At 40.0% G+C, this 21,460-nt stretch overlaps 1 protein-coding gene across 8 annotated transcripts in view; it reads left to right on the top strand.

Moving 5' to 3' along the window:
* SOX5 (SRY-box transcription factor 5) overlaps window positions 1–21,460 on the top strand; it is a 650,623-nt gene that overhangs the window by 89,990 nt on the left and 539,173 nt on the right. Inside the window, exon 1 of one of the 8 annotated variants that reach the window (XM_062591586.1) lies at window positions 4,320–4,367. The exons of the other annotated variants lie outside the window; for them this stretch is intronic. The gene's annotated coding sequence lies outside the window, so the exon portion shown is untranslated. Of the gene's footprint in view, window positions 1–4,319; window positions 4,368–21,460 lie in introns of those variants that run through there. 8 annotated transcript variants of the gene reach the window in all.

The raw sequence follows: 21,460 nt of genomic DNA on the forward strand, positions 1-21,460 counted from the left end.
TCCTTTTTAAACAATTTGGAGATTCTAATTTCATTATTTTTTCACCTATGTTTCCTACTAGAATGTTTTCTATTCTCCCCAGGTAGCAGACCAGGAGTGCTTATACACTTACTAGTCAGTCTCTTATGAAATCCTTTAGGAATAATTAGATCAAACATCTATGATTATTACCTTTTTGTTTCCCTTTTCTTTTAAATAAAATAACCATTCGTGTATTTTGCTTGAGATTTTTATGGCAGGATCACAGAGAATGCACATAAATTATTTTTTATCCTTCTTTCCTTTTAGCAAAAAATTATTGACCACCTACTTTTTTACTTGCTTCATTTCCATTAGTTAATAAAGTTTACTTACTGGCCAGTTATTGGCTTTGAATAGAAATCTAGGAGTAGTCTGCATTTACATTTTTAAGCTTGGAGCTTGTTGGATTTTACTGGATGCCCCACAGGTCTGATGGTATTTCCTCTGTCCCTGGTTGACAGAGGTGATATTTAAGACTGGGAATTTCCTTGTTTCAATGTGAATATTAGTTTCTTTGTAATACATAATATTTGTAGGAATCTTTTTTGTAGGAAAGAAAAAAAAAAGTGCCTGTAAAGGCCTGCACTGGGAATGCTGCTGTTATTTGAGGTAGTTGAGTTCAGACGTCCGTGGTTGTGCCTAAACATGCTGCAGGCATGCTTCTGATTGCAGAATATATATCCCCTAGGAGATGCTGAACACTTACAACTCCCACTGACTTCGGTGTTCCCAGTTCTCTGTGTGTATCGAGTGTACAGATGTGTCACTTCAGTAGTCTAGCATTTGACTTTCTCTGTCAGCAATTCACTTTGGAAAGCAATGCAAGATTTAGCAGTTGGATTTCAAGTAATTATAGTGTGTTACTCCATCTCAGACCTTCCTTTGGTCTTCCTAGTCAGTTCATGGTGACTCTCGTTTTCTCCCTTTTTGGTTCACTGCTCTTCGGCTCTGGAGGCTATTTCTGATTCTGTAGCCTCAGCTTATAGTTGCTTTTAACACTTTCATATTTTTCTTTTCTTTTTCTTCTTTTCCTTTTTTTTTTTTTTTTTTTTTTTGAATGTATATGCATCCAGAATGGGCACAGAGTTACAGTTTGAGTACTTTTCCTATTACAAACACTGGCTTTCTTCAAGCAGCTCGGTCACTCCTCATTTTCTGTCTTTAGTGCAAGTGGGATGTAAGCATATCTAAAATTTGCCTACCTTAGGTGTAGCTAAAGGAAATAAATTTACCACATTATTTACCTATTTATATTGTGGAGTGAGTAACAGCGTACTGAGAACACATTTATTGATTAAAAGATTAACAAACATAGATTAGTCAGAGTTTTTAAAGTGATTTGTTTCATGAATTAGTAACATACATATTACCGGTGCTAAGTAATTTTACAAAAATTGACTTTGATAACCCTCTAGATTTTGCAGCACTGTGGGGCATTTTGTGTTATTTGTGGCCTGCCATGCAGAAATAACAACAGCAGTTATTGTCACTGAAGTGGGAGGGAGTTTGTGTGGTATGAGTTACTGCCGATCCATGCCTCATGTCGCTAGAACTCCCTCAAAGCGTGTGCCTTCAGTATCATTTGCAAAGAAGAAAGCTTGGTAAAACCTATGAACTTCCACTACGTCCTTGAACAAAAACTAGCCAGCTCCAAATTAGCAGTGATGTAGGGTCACACTTGCCTGTTTCATGCTACCTGCCATCCATGCAAGAGAAAGCTCTTAAGCTTTTAGGGATTCACAAAGAGATGAAGTCCCTATATTGACTCTTAACTAACAATTTCTGCTGTGCTCAGTGTATTAGTTCTTGCTTGATGAACAGCTCCAAAACAAACTGAGCTACTGACCTCATGGACCTCAGTTTGTTTTACCTTGACATAATAATCAGGAAGAGGTGTGTCTGTTGGGTGTACCTGGGGGAGAAAAAAAAATTTATAATTTTCTTATAGATCTGAGTCACAACAGCGTCCTGTGACAGATACTAACTCTAGTAGGAATAACAAGATGTCTAGAAAAAAGACCTGTACAGTTTCTTCCTGGAAGAGTCATGTAAACCCATCACTGTAGGCTTTTGCAGCACCACTAATGAGAAACAACCTGGACTACTTGCAGTGAAATAAAATAATGCTAAAGCACTTTCCAGAATTCATAGCAAGAATGTTTGAAACTCAAAAAGATGATTTTGTTTAAGGGTTCAGTTTAACACATATGTGTCCTGCCCTAGTGATTGCTGGTGGTTGCCAGGAAGTTCTCCAAGAAAGCTGCAAAATGTCTAGACTGCCTAACAGACGGGAGTGGTATAAAAATTGTGCAAAAGTCCAGAAGGTTTTATGTATTTTTTTTCTCCTTTTTTTCTTCTTTTTTTGAAGTAGTTTTGGATCATTTAGATAAGACGTTTACATGAAGCTTGAATTCTCTCTTTTTACCCATCTGAACAAAACCTCCAAACATTTATTGAGTTGGTCCTTCCCTCAGTAATCACAGGATGAAAACTTAAGGAAGCTCTGGATTGTGGAATTCATAAATGAACAAAATAAGCATTTCTGGAAAGGAACTGAAGTTCCAGCAACTACCTCATACTTTTTAGTTATTACTACCAGTGTATTTAATGCTGAGGAAGAGGGATAACTGGCTAGATAGGAAGATGCCATGACTCTGCCACAACATGCATGACACGCTCCTGGAGTGCTGGCACATCAAATGGAGCACACCAGGGTACCCCATAGTGGCACTGAGCATTTGATTGATGAAATAAAAACTATTGCCCTGGGGCTGCATTTCTTCTTTACCAAGTGACCATTACTGCTCTGACTGAGCTTTGAGTTGCTCAGGCTAACAACAGCCGCCCCAGTTTGGTTTTATATCTGCCCCAGGTTCTCACAGCTTCAGTACCTCAACAACTAGCTGTACGTTGGCTACTTTTAACTCCACCTCTTCTAAATATCCTTTGACAAAACACCACCCTCCTCTGTGTGGTCCCTAGCTACCTTTGCAAGTCTGGGGAAAATGAGAGTAGCAAGGAATGCAAATACTAATTACTGAGCTAGCTAAATACTAACACCTGAGCTCCCAGAGAGTGAATCAGGAAAGGCAGTCCCTGTAGCAGCTGAGTCCTTTTAGTAGGTATGTGTGCTGTGGGGGTATGGAGGGGAGCATAGGACTTGTGTGGGTTGCAGGTAAGGATTCTCATTATTGCTTTTGACATAATTTACTGTAGATCTCTTAAAGTTCTTCTATACTATTTGATAACTGTTACCAGCTGGGAGGTATAAGTTTTGGTGTTGGTTTATTACTGTGGCATACTGAACCGGACAGGAGTTTTAACATCTGAATGGAAGGGACAGCATTTTTTTCTTTTTAATCTTAAAATCTATGAAGTCTTTTCTAAGTCAGTTATAGAGGAGTTTCTATGCTGAGCCATAGAAGCACTCTGTGCTCTCTTCTAATGTCTTTGACTTTAGCTGCAGATACAAAGCAATTGAGTTAGTTATTTTATAAGCTCTTTCTTTTTTTTATAAAGGTAAGTGCAAAAAAAAAAAAAATCCCATCTTTATATCTGAAGTCACTGCTGTTGAGTCTTCAGTAACAGACGGAAGAAGGCTTTAACAGTTGTAAGATGAAGCAAAACTGGCTGAAATGTGTGTTTAGATAGAACAAGATTGGTTGGGAATGAGATGTGGGAGTCATCAGCACAGAGGTGGGGAATTGAAGCTATTATTCCACGATGATGTGAAAATGCAGAACTATAAGTGGATATAATTGCTCAGATACTATAGGGACATTAAAAATACACAGTATTTTATATAATATAGCATTTTATAAGAACATAGTAGCAGTTAGTGTGGGGGTAATGGGGAAACTCTGTAATTATTGGGATATGATGTGAATAGATTCAATAGTAAGCTCCAATACAACCTAAATATATATATATATATATATATATATACATATATTTACCTTTTGTTGTTTTTTCTGGCTTGCTTCTCTCCTTTTTTATTTCTTATTTAAAATTCTATCATCTTTTTTTCCTTTCTCGCTTGCTGGTAGGTGATTTCGCCCTCCTGTGTGATGGCAGGCAGATGGCTCTCTCTGCAAATAATACTTAATGCTGTTGTGTCACTTGGCCACTAAGCAGTGTTGTAGCACTAGGGCAGTTGAACTCACTGTGTGAAAAGTATTAAGACACTTGGCCTCTTCTGGTGTAAGGTTAGTGATTCCAGACTTACTTATGAACGTGCTTTTTTTTTTCCCCAGGGGACTGTGCGTAGCACTTGCTGCGGCACCAGGTCGGCTGTTAAAAGCTAATTCTCAAATGGGTTCAGCTCTCAGTCCACATGTGGATAACCTGTAAGTGGGAGCAATTTAGACATTTAACCAAACAAAAGCTCATACTGCAAACCAAATGAAGGCTTTATTATGGATTCATGGTGCATTGTTTTTGTGTGTAGTCAAGGATGGTCATACTGGAGTACATATCAAAGGAAAGAGATGTGTAAAGGTATAAATGCTTATGGTTTTAAGTCTGAGTAAGTGAAATAACAGCATTTTAATCATTGCCATATCATCCATTTATATTTTCAGTCAAACGCTATGTCCTCCTTAAAGTCTGGAAGGCTTCATAGAACAAAAATAATTTCTCTCAGCTTCAAATTTCTGTGGATCAGGTGAACTGCTGATAAATGTCTCTTTGAGGATAGTAAGAGTGAAATTTAGAATGAGTATTATAAATACAGTTATTGTTATGCCCCAGATCTGTTTGTTGGTTGGGATTTTTGCACTTCACCCTGCTTCATAAAACTGAATCTTTCTTTTAGTGTTCATGCAAAAATTTGTTTTAGTTTTGTGTTACGTTGTTGCATGTCCTTTTTAGTTTCCTTTAGGGTTTTGACTTTGAATAAAACCCAAAGCCTAACATGAAACTCTGCTGAAACCACCACATTTTGCGTAGTTTCTACCAGAAGAACCATAAATTAACCCAGATTCACTCTAAATTTGGCCTGGATACATGAAAAAAGTTGCAGATGCTTTACTGCAATTTTCTATAAAATTGTTCGTCTAGATTTCTTATAGCTTGCTATGCTGCTTTCGGTCTTGAGTATAGTCTCAAAACTTTGGGACTGCTAATCTAGATCCTGCTTCTCTGATATGAAAGGGGCTATGTGCAGGCCCTTAAATATTCCTCAGAATCATCATAGGTTTTGGGGTACCAGGTACAGCACCCCAAACTTCTGCTTTATTAATTTAATTTAGATGCTTTAGTGGAGGTAGGGACCTGAGGGATATGGCAGGGTTGTTGGAGAGGTTAATAGCATAAGCATTATTATAGTCTGTGAATTTATGTTTTCAATTTGACAAGGGAAGATTGTTCTTTTGTTATTTTGTTCTTGTGTTATTTTATTTTGATTTGAAATGTCAATTACTGCCAGACTGCTGGTAGTTTTGGATACCCATGCTATGAGAAGCGTGAACGAAGATGCGCTCTCTGTGTGTATAACCAGTTAGCTTGTGAAAAATAAAGCACTACTTGAAATGCTTTGACTCCTTAAAGATTCAGACCTTTACCTTTAAACAGTTTCCAGAGTTTTCACCTGTTGACCTTAATTTGGGCTCTGGAGTTGCACTTCTGTTTGCAAGCCTAACTACTTCATTTTAATTTCGGTTAGGCTTGTGACCCCAATTGTCAAGGCCTCCACCTCTGAATTGGGAGCAACTGGCTCAGGCAATCTGTGTTGTGTTCTGGCAAATTGCCATTTGGGTAATTACATGCTGTTTACTTTTGATATCTTCTTTGACTTCAAATCTGGGAGTAATTCCACTTCATTCCTTGTTCTGAAATGGTACTGTTGCTTGGTTGTTACAGTCTATTTTAGAAGAGGGCTGCCTCCAAGTAGCAGCAGGGGAAGCAGTGCCTGTTCGGAGTCTGTAAATGATTGCCGGGCGCTCTAGCTTGCGGAGAAGTCAGCCTCTGTGTCTGTGGATGCATATGCTCATGTACATGTGTTTATATATAGTTGTTGGACTTGGCCAAGCAACGTTCTTAATGAAGCTTGTAACATTAGAGCTTGTCAAGTGTAACAGCTAGGGTCTTTGTTAAAGATCAGTGAATTCAGATGGTGAGGTTCTCCTCTTGCATTTTCATATGTGACGGTTGAATGCTCTGCAGGGACACAAGATCTCTAGGTGGGTTGTCACGAGAAGTTTCATTCCTGAGGTGTGTTTCAAGTTGCTTTTATCCATTTGTTTCCCTTTAGAAAGCGATATTCAATTTATTTCTTACAGTATCCTCTGAGCAATGGGCATACCATCCATTCTCAGGTGTGTTTCTCTGATTTGGGAAAACTGGCTTTGCTAATGCTGCTAGGGGATTTTTTTTGGCAGTAATTCAGTAGGTGCAGTGCTACAGTCTACTCAAATTTCTAATCCATGCCTGTTCCTAATATAAGAAATTAGAACCATTTTGATCTTGAAACAAAATCTGCTAAGTAAGCTCAGGTTTTTTTCCAAACCAGAGAAGCATAACCTATGATTTGTATTGTATTTGCAATTTAAAAGGTGAATATCATATTTGATTCTTCTTGCAAAACATTAGTATCCAAACCTTCACCAATATTTCACGTTGGATAGAAATCGAAGCCGAAGTCAATATTGAAATCTTCCTTCTGACCTGTTTGCCACTATTATATTAATATAACTTTCATTTTTGTACCACCTTTCATCACACTGACCATCCAAGCAATTTACAAACTATACCTTGATTCCTCAGAGAAATCTGCAGTTAATTGAGCTTGTATTTGTCTGGGGTCACTTAGGTCAATAACTCGATTCCTTCAAAAGGTGCTGCAGTTCTAATGACCGCGGTCCTTGGGACCTCTGCTTGGCCTCTCATCCCAAACTGAGTGCCTGTGTCTGCTCCGAGCCAGTACACTGACTCCATGTCAACCAGTGGGAAGAGCATCTCCTATTGAATTGGCCGTTCTGTCTGTAGGCTCTTCCCCCTCATGTCCCCATTAGATGCTGTCCATCTTCATACTGATCCCTCCTGTTATCCCCTTCAGAGATGTGAGTTGGTTCATATACCAGGGTAGTAGGTTATGTTCATGTAGTGTTGTTTTCTGAGTTTCTTTTTTTTATTTTTACTTATTTTTTTTTTTTTATTGAAAGTGGGGGAGAGGAAAGGTGAAAGCAAAGTATTTCCTGAACTGAGTTTTGGGCATAATTTACCTGTTAGGCTTTATCCGAATAGTTCAGAGGAGTGATGATTTTCAATTAACAGGAAGACTGGGGACAGTTACAAGCCCTGGTGATTTTGAAAGAGGTATTTCTGCAGATGAGCATAACGTGTGTATATGTGCAGCAATTCACTCCAGCACTTAACTCCAGCACTTCACTGTTCCCATTGCATAGGTCTAAAATATGTGTTTGTGCGTAACACAAACTTAGTTTTACAGCCACTTACATTTAGACTGGTTATAAAAGTGAAACTAAACCTGTGTACCTCCTCCATGACTCCTTCATCAGGAAAGTATGACAAAAAATTGCGAAAAGGAGTATTCTTTCATTGCCGCTGAGATTTAGGAGGTTAATCTTGAAGAAATCTCTTATTACAACATGTAGTACTTGTTTGTTCCATTATGACAAATGAATGTTACATATCCAGGACTTTGGACTCTAATGCATGTAAGACCCAATTCAAGAATACCCTTGAATATTGTTTAATATTAAGCAGACACATAAAGCATTGGAGTCAGATAGGCATACTAAGATCGCAGATTTTTAAAAATGCTAATAATTAAACTGTATATACAATAATTACACTCAAGATATCATGTTTAATATTTACACTTTCCTATTAACTTTACTATTATCTGCATTCACAAGCCATTCATAGATAGCTGTGTATTTATCCAGATAACTAGTAGAGCAAACATGTGATTGATGAGATTTTTTGGCTCTGAAATCATTACACTGAAGCTGGAATTTCATCCTATATATATATATATACAAGCAGAGAGCACTAGTGTAAGTGGTTTTGCACAATATTCATATATGAATTATAATATAAAATGTCACAGTAAAATATTGCTGCAAGGCTATTTGAGATTAGTCATTGAAGTAAATTAAAAATTATTTTACAGGGTTTATCAATTTATTAGTACTTCCCAATTCTGTTGTGTCCTTCAGAAATAACTTCGATGGAGGTAGAGACATATTTGTGTATATATTTACAGTTCAGTCTCAGGAAGAAATATCTGAATCCTGCTTGAGCAGAATTACGTTGGTAGTTGTCTTCAGTTGGTATGACTAGTTCTTACAGCTACTGATATTTTTAATAGGTTTGGATTTTCTTTGGACAAGGTCAAAAGTGCAGATCAAAGAGAAATTGGTGTGATACTTGCCATTATGATTATAAGACGACTTGTTGCTTGTGCTTAGGCTATTGTCTTAAAATAACAGGTGCTTTCCTTAAAATTAAACGCTATTGCCTTTAATACTGTAACTTCATAGCGTTACTTTATTATGGTATTTTGAGCTGTTACTGGTACTTCTAACAGAAGAGTTGTGTACTTTGATTCAAACTCTCTACTGGGCAAAGCAATCTAAGCCCTTGGGTGGGAGCTGGTAGTGCTCAGCTCCCTGAAGCAGCAGCCCCATCAGTACAAGGTAGTAAGTGACACAGCATTTGACAGTGGCAAAAGCGGGGCTCGATTGTGAAAATGCATGGTGTGAAGCAGCATCTGGCCTTTCTATAAATAGCGCCTTTGCGATAATTCAAGTTAAAGGCAGATTGGTTAATCAATACCTTTCTCCTCTTTAGGTACATTAGGCATTGCATGCTTGAGCATTCAATATTTTCCCTGAAACAGGAGTTTACCTTTGAAAACTATGTAAGATTGTTTCCTAGAGGGGAGGAGGACAGTGCTTGGCCCAGTGCAGTGGTAATAACTGCAGGCAAAGCCTTCAAAAAGTAGGTTTCTGAAGAGCTGTAGGCAAGCTGCCCCATGGCAGCAGTGTGCTCAAAGGCTTGGGCTGCTCTACTCTAGATAGCTGTAGACTGTCTGCAAGCATCAGTAACAGCTGAAAGCTTATAACAATGTTAGCTATTTGTTTTTATTTCCCAGGCTTTACATTAACTTTGACATATTATTACTATTCCTGCAAAAACATGAAACGTCTAATGCTACATGAGTAAAAGTTAATGAAGTGCTTGCGGTTAACTCAAGGTTAGAAGAAGTTGCAAGTAGAGTTCCTGCTGAATTAGGTGCTAAACTTCTTTCTAATGGAAGCTGTGCCCTTGCCTGCATGAAGTACTTACCGGAGGAACATCCTTGGTTGTTGCCAAGTATTGTTTGATTTCTCTCCTCTCTATAGTGGAGAAGTGTTGTGAGTCTTGAGAGTTAATTTGAAGTTTCTTGGAAGTTTGCTGTGTGGAGGTGGTGGTGGGGGAGTCGGGAAATACCTTGTTGACCTCTGAAATCTATCTGGCTGCCTGGGGGCTCGGTTTTGTCCGGCAGCGTCGGCACCGGCAAGGGTTAATCAGGCTCTGCCAGTGCGAACAATGGAGACGGGGGCAGCTTTAAACGAAATGAGCCGAATATTTCATTCGGCCACTCAGCTGCCTGCTCCAGTTGCCTCCCTCGCTAAAACTAGAGCTTAATCTAAAGTGACAACAACATCAGTTTCTATGTGCTCCAGTCACACAGAACATGACTTCCTTAACATAAACACTATTTACATGGACCGTCTGGATAGAGCAGGGAATCAGGAGCGTGCCCGGCGCAGGCAGAGGCTACAGTGAAGGACGAATAACAGGCAGCTGAGAATTACCATCAGCAAATGAAAGCCTGACCCTCGGAGGGCATGTCCCTGTTAGATTTTTTTAAAGCTAAGAGCCCTGCACTGCTAACCTTGCTTCCACTAAAGACCATATAATTTAGAAGAAAATAGTACCTTTTTGGCTTAGATACTTAACCAAATGCATTATGTCTGACCCACTTTCCTACTCTGCATGACACAAGACGAAGGACCCCCAGCTGCAGTTACTAGACTCCTTCAAACAGCTGTAACCGATAACGCTCCCCCTCCTCCTGCTCCCACCTCAGAGGAGCCGCCTCCGCTTTTTGGCAGGAAAAGCGGGGTCCTGTTCAGAGACGGCGGCGATGCCAGTGAGCTGTCGCGGCGGGGTCCCCACGGCGGGGGCTGCCCTCCAGCTCGCACGAGTGAGCGAGGTAAAAACCCGTGGTGTCTCCAGGCGGGAAGTCGTGCTGCCGCCGGGACAGCCCGGCATCCTCCCGTGGGCTCGGACGGAGCCGGCTTCCCGGGGGACTCGGCGCTTGCGAGCACCCTGCCGCTTCCCTGCGGTCCCTGCCTGCAGCGGGGAGGGTTGCCGAGCACCATTTGCTCATTCCTCTCCTCCTCCTGTGTAACCTACAGGCTATCCCGACAGTATCCCAGACCTGCTATTTTTTTTTCCTCCTCTCCTTCACTCTCTTCTCATCTCTTAGGCTAGAGCTATGCCACAGGGTTTTAGGCCACTGGAGGATTTAAACGTTCATAGTCCTCTCTGTGTTGTCAAGCATTTAGAAAGCGAAGGTCTATTTTTATTAAAAAAATTTTTTTTTCCTTTTGAGAAGAACATGAATTATTTGCTATGGGGAAAGACAGAGCAGCGGCACACCTCGCGGGTCAGCGTGAGGGACGTTAACACATCTCCTCCGTGCCACGGCGTGGGCCCTCGTGGCCTTCCTCCCAGCAGTGCCCACACCTCACTCTTCCTCGAACCACATGCCAGGGCCTGCCCGGGGAGCAGCACGAAGGTGCCCACCTACGTCCCCCTGCCACCCTGGCCACCCTGTTATTCCTGCGGGGCTCAGCATGCACATGGAGATGAGCCGAGGCTGCGTTTCTCCGTGGTTTTATTCCCTGTCATGTAGATGGGCATGTGCTGTCCTGTTGCGTTAAGGGCGATCGTTTTGTCCTGCTCAAGAAGCAGATTCTTTCCAGTCGTTGGGCTAAGAGCAGAACTTGCAAAAAATTATTGATCCTACAAGAGTTTGTTTGATCTTGTCAGAACGCTTGCTGTTCTGAAAAATTAGAATAGGCTGATATATATAGCATCACTTAATATTTACCAGTTTTTATTAATGAATGTTAATTATTAAAATTTAGGAAGCTTGTGAAGTGGAGGAAATGAATATTTGTCACTGCTTCAAATCATTCTTGCATCCAAATGAGAGGTCCAGCCAGTATAATTCCACAGCTGAAATCCTGAGCTGTTCCTTTTTCATGTTAAAGAGTAAGTAACTACAGTTGCCAAGTTAAGTGGACTTCTGTGATGCTTTTTCTTCTCCCTAACATACTCTGTAGTTAACTCTGAGCTGCTGTAGCTTCACGTTAAAGAAGGAACACAGATCACTTATGGTGTCAATACAAGACTTAAAATAGTAGCCAAAATCTGTGCTTTTTTTTTGATTCTCTCTGACTACCATCTTTCCTTTTCCTCACTTTCAGTTCCAGAAAGGAGTGTAAGCAGTCACAGATTTGCAGAGTTACAGATGTATTTCTTATACCGTTGGAAAACAAGGTCTACCATTCTTGAGATGCAAAGCACTGGCGTTGGTTCAAGAGCTAACACCTCTTCAAAGAGAGCAGTCGCTAAAATCAGCTCGTTATTGAAGTGCAAGGGAAAAAGACAAGACAAAAATTAGACTGTAGGGATTTTTTGGGGGTCATCTGAAATGCCATATCTCAAGTCAGCTGTGTTAGTAATGATGCTCACCATCAGCTGGAAATGATAGATTTCCAGAGATGCAGAGCCTAAGTTTGTGTTCTTAACTGTTTCATGAGATAGGCCTTACAGCTTTACAGAGGGATTAGTGATCATGTTGTTAAGCTTATTTCCTAAAAAGGCCACTTGGTGCTTGACCCTTAGGCTATAAATCTTTCATGGTTCCAGTGCTAGAAACAGGCATCATGCCTGTAGTCTGGTGGCTAACTGGAGATAGGTGTTAGGTGAGTAACAGATGTGCATTTCTCCCCAAAACTTCTTTGAAGAAGGTACTCAAAAGAGTATATGAGAAATAAAACAGTAAGAAACATCTCTGTACAGCTGGGTATGCGTTTAGTATTCCATAGGACATAGGAGTTCCAAAGAGTTTTTCAGTTTTAAGAGATTCATCTTTTTGCATCTCCTTATACCTTCCTGTCCAAGTCCTCAGACTAGGCTGCTATCTGGCAGCCTCGCGTAGTTCACTTCAGGAAAACAAATTGTCTGGACTGCTTTTTGGAAAGGGGTGATGTCAGGTGCTTTGAGGGAGTATGGAAGTTGTAGGCAAGTGAGCTTCAGGCTCCCACCTCTTCTCTCTGGGGACATGCAGAGCATTGATGCGGTAGGTTAACCCATTCTTTGGCCTGCATTTCTGTAGGCAGGGAAGACATAGTGTACTGGTCTTAGCATCCAAGAGCCACTCTCCAATGCAAATAAAAGTGATTAGTAATCCTCGGAAAAGGGGATTTTTAATAATCTGTCTATTAGATGTATGCTTATTACATAGTTATTAAACCTAATGAATGTATTTTTTAACATGCAATAATTATCTAATTAAATATAAAGCATTAGATTAAGTAGGCTAGCTCTCATACTAAAATGCTGTCTATTACAAGTAGATTTATTGAGGATTAACAACTACATAATAGAACTGTCTCTATTTCATGATTGTTAATCCTCAATGAATGTTTTTAATAATTAATTGGCACTTAACTAAGGGATTATGTTCATTGTGATGGAGTTTATGAAGCAATAGAAAGGTTTTTGTGGATGATTAAGTGCCAAAGGGAATGTTTCTATGATATGGTTAAATTAATAATTTTTTTTAAAAAAAAAGTGGGTTGGGGTGGAAAAGAACAAATTGCAGCTAGTAGAAAAATTTCTGTTGTTACCTGAGAGAGTTTGCAAGTTTTGTTTAATTTCTTTAATATTTTGTAGGAGAGAAGATTGAAGCAAGCAGCTGTTAGGCAACAAGATAATTGTGAAAAATAGATAAATGGGAATTGTATCAAGGAGTGTTGTGGTTTTTCTTTTCTTTTTTTTTTTTTTTTTTTTTTTTTTAAAAAATGGAATACTTCTGTGTGGCTGGTGAAGATCCTTCAGTACTTAGGCTTCATTCTTGAAACCTTTATTATGCATTTGAATTAGTAAACTAATGCATTATACATTTTGGGAGACTTAACATAAAACTGCATCTACGTGAGCTTCAGGAATGTGTCTTGTGTTGGCTATTCTGTGATACAGAAGGAAGGTGCATGTTTTACCTGAGCATAAAGAAGTAGAACTGTGAATTGAAGTAAAAAAAGTCAATTTTCCATATAGTCATTTATGGAAGCAAACAAGAGAAAACATATTCTGTTGGCTTAGCTGACTGCAAGAGAAGACACTGGTCCTGACAAACAGGATTTCAGCTGTTAACTACTAGAAAGTCTAAGTCAGGGTGCGATTAATAACCACGTGGCTACTCTGAACCCCTCCTTGAGATTTGACATTGATGGAAGAATTCTAACATAACCACAAGCCTTAGTGAGTTCCCATAACCAATATATTTATATAAACTTAGATTCATATGCAGATGTAAACAGTGGACTCCTTTATAGAGAAATTATTCCACAGCATTACATATTTTCAAATAGAAATTGACTGAGTGGTTGAAATAGCAAATATTTTTAGCTAGTAATGCAGGATATTGGGAAGTGCAGATATTCTATTGATGTTGTTATCAGACTTCACTAGTTCTACTATATGAATTTAAGAGAAATTATCAGATGTTACGAAAAAATTTCAAGCTCGTCAGGAGTATTGAAGGGGGGAGCAACGCCTGTGCATGTGAATGTATATGCATGTTTCCATTTGCACAGCAGCAGCAAAACTCTGCATCTTCTTAAGTTGTCATACTTCAAAGATTTTTCATTCTTGGAGGTCTTTTTGGTGTGTGTGTGTGTGTTAGTTTTTTTTTTTTTTTTTTTTTTTTGCTTTGTAATACAGGCTTTTTACAACAGATGATTTGTCGTAGTTCTTGCTGAGCACTGTTAAAATATGATCTTTCTGATTTGGGATGTGTATGAATCATGTCCTTTTTCTGATGAGGTTTTGGGAAGTAAGAGAGAGTAATGTTGTCTCTTCCTGGCAGTGTTTGAAGTGCTGGTATTATATGGGGCTCAGAACTGAGCTAGTCCAAAGTCAGGATGTTAGATATCAAAAATTGAGTCATTTTTTGGAATTGTTGTTAGTGATTGCTTTTAAAAACAGGTAGAAACACCAGGAGTCAAAGGGATGGAGAGGAGCTGGAGTGTAGGAGCAGATCTCAGGTTGTATAAAGGAAGTGGATGAGGTAGTCAGAGTAGAAGTCCTCATGGCCTCTTCAAATTAAAGGACCATGAACTCATACTTTAATTGAGGAACCCCTGACAGCTGGGAAGACCCAGAAGGTGCAAGTTCTGCACGTTCCTTGGAATTCAGCATGTTGGGGACCATCACTTCCCTGCGTAGCTCTGCAGGTTTCTTTTTTTAAATAATAATAAAATCCTCCTTGTCGGCAGGTTAATTGCATTTTTCCAGAGGGTGGCAACCCTGACTGCCCACGGGAATTGGCAAACTATGAGACAAAGCCAGGCTTTCCCCCTAAAGCTTAACAGCAGTCATGTTGCAGCAGCAGCTGCTGCAGAAGGTGAGTGTAGTGACGATATTGATGAGATTGCTAATTTGTTTAGTAGACAGGGAATGAGGATTCGTCTGTTGGCTGTCATCATCCGTCAGCCGTATGTTGCCCCAGGCAGTGGGTATATGTTGTTAGCCTGTTACTAATTTTACTTTGTTTTTTCTCAGCTTAGTTCTTTTCTTTGGTTCATTTCATTCATTTGTTGTGACTGAAAACTAAACAAGAAGGGGAAAAAAGAAAAACACCATTGCTACCTGTCTTAGTCTGTTGAAACAGGTACCCTGCAGCTCCTGCCTGCTGCCTATACCATTCGATTTGGCTGAAAGCTGGCAGGGAGAGAAATGGTGGTCTATAAGGAAAATGCCTTTTGGGGTATAAGAAGTTTCTTCCAGCAACTGGTGCCTTAGTGGTATTTAGCCTTCAAAGTCAGTAGATGAGAGCTACTTTGTTATTAATTAGCATTGCATGAGCCTGCAAATGAGTCAGGGATGCCTTGACGTTATTGTGTGTGCTTGTGTGTGTTGATAGATGGTGTCGTTGCACGTGCCGTGGTTGCATCTGCCATGGCTGCTTGCCTGAATTGCTGAGAAGGTTTAGATCGTGATAATCCAACTTTCGATCCTGAAAAGGAGCAGGAAGCTTGTACATAGGAATTTGGGGGACAGTAATGTTAACTGGAAGTTAATGATGGGTTTTATCTCATAAAATTAAAACTCTGGCCTTACAGAGTTGGCCTACTGAGAAATTAGAGGGCGGCCAACTTAGAGCTGCAGACTTGACTCAGAATAACATTTCCAGCTTGAACATCCCTGTCGTAAATAGCATTTAATACTATAGCCGAGGAGTCACTTCCCACTATCCTCATTGAATCTGTTCCATAATGCTGTCGTGTTCTTACTTCAACATGCAGTTAGTATTGTGTTCCTGAACATCTTCAGGATCTTTTTGCAGTGGAGATGAAAGAGGTGTAAGGGGCTATAAGGCAGTCTAAATTTTCAGACTTCATTGGAAATATCTTGAGTTTCTCACTCCAATAATTCTAGTGTTGATTTACAGCACTGGGCGTTTACTGAGGTTTTTAGCAGCTCTAAACCATACCAAGGAGCCATCCACTGGAAAGTGAGGTTTTTGGTAGTATTATCATGGAAGACATGTGAATTTGAAAGGATGTAGTCAAAAGAAACTACAGGAGGTGAGAGCAGTGAGTAGATGTATTGTTTTGTGGCAATATTTTTTTTTTCCCTTCTTCCTAATTTTTCCTATTGTCTGTTTTATCTCCCAGTGAACAGTAATTTGACACCCATCTTTCAGTCTTTACTTAGAGTGAGCCATCTCTAGAGAATACTGCTAAGTGGGATCAGTTTTCTGGTCAGCACGGAGCACATACTGCTCCCTATCTCAATGGGAAAGAGAGAAACCTGTAATAACCTAAGTGACTGGTGGCTTTGCTAGGCCGTGTTGAACTTCTGGCTATAAGGTCAGTCTTTTTCCTTCTGGTGTGGTACTGTCTGGTGGGCATTTATGGGCCTGTTTCCAGGGCCTTGAGTGCAAACAGCCGCAGCTTCCCAGTGTCATGGTTCCAGCTTCCCACCTTCTGTCCCTTCCTTCTGCAACTGTATTCCCCAGGCAGCAGGGACATGATGTCCCTCTGACTAAGGCATGGGAGAGTTTGTTTTTGCAAATGAGGTGTCTGCTCTGAATGGCTTTGAATAGCTCCTGCTGGTACAACAGCCCTGGCTGATGGGGCAGACCTTAGTTACCTCAGTACTGGTGTAGATATGTCTGTCTGACTGTTCTCTCTGACATTTAACTCTTGGGCCAAAATTAGTGTCCTTAACTTCTGTGCAAAGATTGAATACAAAGTACATCACCCCCCCCCCAAAAAAAAAAAAAAAAAAAAAAAATCTGAGGTTGTTTGTTACTTCTCTCCCATCTCTCTCACACAACAGGTCTTATGAAGTTATAGGTTGTACAAATGGAGTAAAAGTGAACAAGCTCAAGGGAATTTCAGCAAACAGATACATGAATCTTGATGAAGTCACACTTTTCTAAAGATGTGATAATCCAACAGCAAACAAAGGAATTCTGCTAATCCTCTTGAAAATGTGGTTTGCTAATCTAATCTTTATATTAGGCCTGCGGCTTGATAGGCACAGACTTTATCAGAGTGACTTTGGGCAGACTTGGGAATCCTGATAGCCAGTGTCAAAACCTTGTTAGTTTGGTCAGCTCTCCTCCTGAAAGCAGTTTCAGCATGCTCTCTGGGTAGCTTTATGAATTTATTTTTAATTTTTAAATACAACTTCTGATGCATGTCTAGCGTAGTCTTATTTTTATTTCTAACCATTTCCTTTGTCTTGCATGAGAATTGCTTGATGCTACCTGTCCGTTAAAGAAACTAGAGCAGACTTACTGTAGGCTATATTGAGCCCTGGTGAGGGGAAAATAGTGGAAGAAAACTTTTCTGATAGCAGTGAAGTAACAAATCCCCCCTTCCCTTGTGAACCATCGGAGCACAGAGCAGTGCAGAGGGAGAGCAGAGGATGGCTGTAATTACCAGGTAACAGACACGACAGCTCAGAGGTAGCTTCAGTGGTCACTGAAACTTCCTTCCCTGTTGAAAATGGTCAACAGAAAGTTAGTGGGTTGACAGACATGCAATGTCATCTTCATTAAGCCAAAATGCTCCTTGTGTGTCTCGTGGCCCTATATTTGGGAAAGATAGATGCAGTTTTCAAGTGCAGTGAAACCATTCGTAAGACTTGGGGTTTTTTGTTTTATGGATGACAGTTTTATACCCTTGCATGTTGTATGTACTCATGTTTATACCACATTGGAGTTGAAATTGGAAAAGAAAGAGCGCTTCAGAGCACTTTTCAACACACTGTAACGGTAAATAGCATTTTTGGACTCTATGGGGGATGTTGCTGGCTATTGAGTCTTGATGCTCTAATCTGTCTATAGTCATAAAAGTGTCCAGGTGCATTGTCCAAAGCTTCAAATGGGAGCTCTTTCTGATGACTGTGTGGTGATGGTTATGATGAGGTCCTTTGTGGTATCTCATAAATTCCTGAGGTGGAATGAGGTTTTGCTGTCTAGGAAGTGATCACAGTTCTCATAGTTTGTTTTTTAAATAGACAGGCGTAAAGTTGGTGTCTTTTATTTATTCAACTGGCTTCTGGGAGGGGAGGGAGAAGGAACTTTCAAAAAGTGATGAGAAATGTGAGAGCCCTTTCTGTAAAATATCACTATTAAAAGATAGCAATATTTCGAATACTTCCAACTAGTGGTACGTCTTTTAGCAAAGTGTTGTTTTTGCAAATTTTGTGCTCTGCGTGTGTGTAAGTATGCTTAGAGCAAATTACAAGACCAAAGGCAGAAAGGCATTTTTCAGTAGGTAGCAGCCAAGTGCATTATGTATGTTCACACTGGGGATGGTGGGGTCATATCCTGTGGCACTTGGGGTGACAGGGGAGAGGAAGGCAAGGAGGCAGATCAGAAACAGGAGGGAAAAGTAAAAACAAAGCAAGGGAGGCAATGGGCGGGGGGATTTCACTTCTGTTAGTGACGCCTTTAACAGCAGCACTTGTACCCAGAAGATACTGCGTAGGGGCAGTGTCTCTTTAAAAGCAGTAGGGGGTTGGAGCTGGGGGAGTGCTCACAGCAGTAAGTATAACACAGCTGTGCTCTGTTTATGCTTAGGCTACAATAAAAAAGCTATAAAATGTGAGATGTCATAGCTCCACTTTGCTTTATTTATACTATTTCCTCTGAGCTCTGTCACACTGCACATTCATCTGCTAAGTTGCAGCAAGAATGGAGATTAAAATATCACAGCTCAAAATAGGAGTCAAGCGGAAGGAGATTCATCATAGCCCTATTAAAAAATATGTAAATATGGGAATGAAGTCATTTTAAAGCTGTATGGCTCTCCTCCTCAGTGGGCTGGGGAAAGCTGTGAGTGATGCGCTATGCAAGTGGCAGATTTATGGGATTTGTTCTTTCTATTTTTCACTCCATTCCACCAAAATACTTTTAAGATTAAAAATATCAATTTGAATTGCAAATTTTATCTGCTATATATATTTTAAAAAGGTTTTCTTCATAACCATTGCCTAAACTAATAACGGAAAGAAACATTTATTCACGATTGAAAGGGCTTGGAAGTGTAGTCTGGTGTTGAACTCGGAGTAGATGAGATTTGCCCTTCTAGAGCACTTTTCATCTGAGGTCCTGGGAGCACTTGGCAGGCATCACACCAAGCCTCTTGTGTCCTCTGAGATAGAGGCCTCCCTTGCCTTCCTTACAAGTGTGCAAAGTGCACTGAACGCTTGCTGGAGCTGTTGAAAATGGCCTGTGGCACCCTAACCACAGTGTCTTTGGGGGCTTGTCTCTCTTCTTCCATGGGCTGTTTGGAAAGTGGAGCTGGAGGATAGAACCCCAAAGTCCCAGCATTTGATCGCTTTCTGTAAGCACTGTGCAAAGACAGGTGCCTCAGCTAGCAGGCGCAATGCTCTTAATACCCTTTTGAACTTTGCAGCGAGTCTGTGGTCTTTGCTGTGGTCACATTTGTGTATGAGTTCTCCCCAAGAAGATCAAAGCAGAGATGTTACAAGATATCTGCAGAACGAGGGACTTTAAATAACACTCTGAACATACTAGCAAGCCACCAAATACTTCATTCTTGAAACCTAGTTTTGAATAAAGAAAGTGAAATGTGGTGCCACTATGCAGAGCTGTGTTTTGTAGGTCAATGTGGGTAGAATAAAAGTGGGTGAAAACCAAAGGGGAACTGAGGGATCTGACTGCTGTGCCAATACTGTTTCCCGCAACTGTAGCATGAGCCAAGAGCCTACAAGAAGAGCTGGAAACTCCTTGGTGCAAGCTGACCTAGGCAAAGCGACTCCTCTATCTGCATAACCTTTGCAGCCACTGAGTTGGCCTGCCTTTGAAGAAAAATTTTGTGTCCATCCATCCAAATAGGTTCTACATTCAGGTTTTTATTCAGTAGTTGTGGTATGGAGAAACTTTATCCAATTGAGGGGCTAAATTTTATCAATGAAGATGATTGAGGAATGCTAGTTTCCTAGTGTTTCTCCTTTTCTGGATTTTTTGAAGTCATTTTAATGTGTTGCCTTCATGCATATTTAGTTGATTGACATCCTTGGAAACTGATGCTTTGGATAAACAAAAGTTCAGCTGAGCAAAGCTGGACTAGATCATATGTTTCTGTCTTGTAACCATCTCAAGTGCATTGCTGAAAAATTTAATGAATTGGACCACAGTTTGGCCTGTGATTATCTTACTTCTGGGACTTCCAGCACAAATTAGAGGATGGTCTAATGTTCCCCAGTGGAAGGTTGTCTGCTAAGAATGATGCTAAACTTACCACTTTTCATGGTATTTGGGTTGTTTCCTGGACTCACAGTGTCTTTCCTGGTCGTGACTTTAACCCTGTGTGCTGTGCTTCAGTATGTTGATAGGAATAAGGAGAGAGTGTGTATGTTGTGGCTTGTGATAGGTGGATTTATTTTTTTTTCCTTGAAAAAACTCTTTAAAAAACCCTGTGAAAAATCAGGGAAGTGGAGAGTGATTTCTCCCCTACCCCACATTACCCCAGTATGTGATTCTAGAGTAGTCCTGGGATGTACTGATTTGCTCTGTGTTGCTGTTGCCAGTAGGAAAGAGAGACTTCCTTGATGTGCCGTGCATGTTTGAGCATCACTGCTTCTGACTGAGGCCAGAACTCTGGGTACTTCTGAGTTATTTCACCTGAGAAAAAGACAGGTTACTACTGCCCTTCAAATGGAAGAATAATTGCTTGTCCCTTTAAGAAGGTGCTGTGCTTGATCACAGCTTAGAGTAGGAAGATGTAAGAGAGGTTGTAAGATTGTAGTTGAGCTTAACATACTTTCAACTCTTTGAAGTACCTGTATGTTGTAGTATACTTGCACTTATGAATAGAGATCCTTCTTCCGTGTCATTCCTCCTCTTTTTTTCTCCTCTATTTTTGCTTTAATCAAATGGCAAATTATTTGGAGAAGGAGCCAAGAATGCCAAGAATGGCACTTTTAAAGTACCAATATGACTTTAAGTCCAAAACTCATCCCCAGAATAATTTGGGCATTTGGGAACCCAAACCTCATTGGAAAAAATCATACATCTGGACAAAAAGGTACTTAAGAATTTTTTTTCTTTGTTTCTAGGTTAGCACTAGTGTTACATTTATTTTCAGGATGAATGCATTGTTTTATTTGGCTAACATTTTGACTGATTTGTGTTCCTTGAAAAAAGGGGTGTGTGTGTGTAAGTGTGTGTGTTTATATATATATATATATAAAATATCCCTATTATTGGAATTACTATATATCTGTACAGCAGTGGGCTGTCCAGTGGGGACCTAGTAAGTCCTTTTATATTTCAAGATCTAGGCAGGTTTGAAAAAGCATCCATTCTTTCATTAAGGTGGTGATAAGAGGGGGAAGCTCATGAAATGAAACTGCATTTCAGCTGGATTATTAGCACTCTCTGAAAATCAGACTCCTTTTGTGCTTTAAGTCAGTTAAATTCCCTGCATCTTCCAGAATCTTATCCTTTGCCTTTTCATAGTAGATACCTGACTATGTACATAACCTGAAGAATTGCCTTTATTGTGTATGCAGTGCTGTGAGGTTTTTAAAGTTGTTCAAGAACCATAATTTTTTCTGTAGTTAATATATTTCTTTACTTTGATAT

The sequence above is a fragment of the Rhea pennata genome, chromosome 1, assembly GCF_028389875.1.
Source record: "Rhea pennata isolate bPtePen1 chromosome 1, bPtePen1.pri, whole genome shotgun sequence".
Taxonomy (NCBI): domain Eukaryota; kingdom Metazoa; phylum Chordata; class Aves; order Rheiformes; family Rheidae; genus Rhea; species Rhea pennata.